Source organism: Arachis ipaensis, chromosome B09 (assembly GCF_000816755.2).
Source record: "Arachis ipaensis cultivar K30076 chromosome B09, Araip1.1, whole genome shotgun sequence".
NCBI classification, from domain to species: Eukaryota; Viridiplantae; Streptophyta; class Magnoliopsida; order Fabales; family Fabaceae; genus Arachis; species Arachis ipaensis.
The window spans coordinates 1,081,374-1,082,184 of record NC_029793.2 but is presented as its reverse complement, the minus strand read 5'-3'; positions in this window follow the sequence as shown (position 1 = coordinate 1,082,184).

Genomic DNA, 811 nt, shown 5'->3' with positions numbered 1-811 from the left:
AATCCTGAATTATCAAATTTATTTAAATATTCTTAATAATTTATTTTTAATGTAAATTTTTTAGTCATTTCATATAATATACATATATTGAAAAACCTAATCCTAATTTAAAAAAGGGTAAAATACTAAATTAGTCCCCTACATTTGGGCATAATCCTGTTTTGATTCTTAAGTTTTAAAGTGTCCTATTTGAATCCAAGAAAGTTTCATTTAGTTTCAATGTAGTCACACCGTGAGGTCAAAGTTAAATAATTAACGAAATGTCCTACATGACAGCAGTACAAGAACAACGCCGATAATATGGAGAATAAGTACAAGCTCAAAAGATACAAATCAACAGTGGATACATCAATACATTTATTTATCATTTTTCTTACAATTTAAATGAAATATTTTCTATAGAACTAAGGAGAATGATAAATAACTGTATTGATGCATCCACAGTTGATTTTGTGCCTATGGAGCTTGTACTTCTTTTTTTAGATTATCCACCTTATTCTTGTACTGCTGTTATGTAGAACATTTCGTTAATTATTTAACTTTGACCTCACGATGAGACTACATTGAAGCCAAATTAAACTTTTTTGGATTCAAATAGGACACTTTAAACCTTAAGAACTAAAACAAAATTACGCTCAAACGTAAGAAACCAATTTAATACTTTATCCTTTAAAAAATGTCCTCATTTCTTTCTATAACACTAACAATCTAACATTGTACAGTCTTATATTTCCGGTCTTTTCTCTCCACTTGTATGGTGTATTATTTTATATTTTTGGACTTTTAATCTTAGATAATACTTTATTAATAT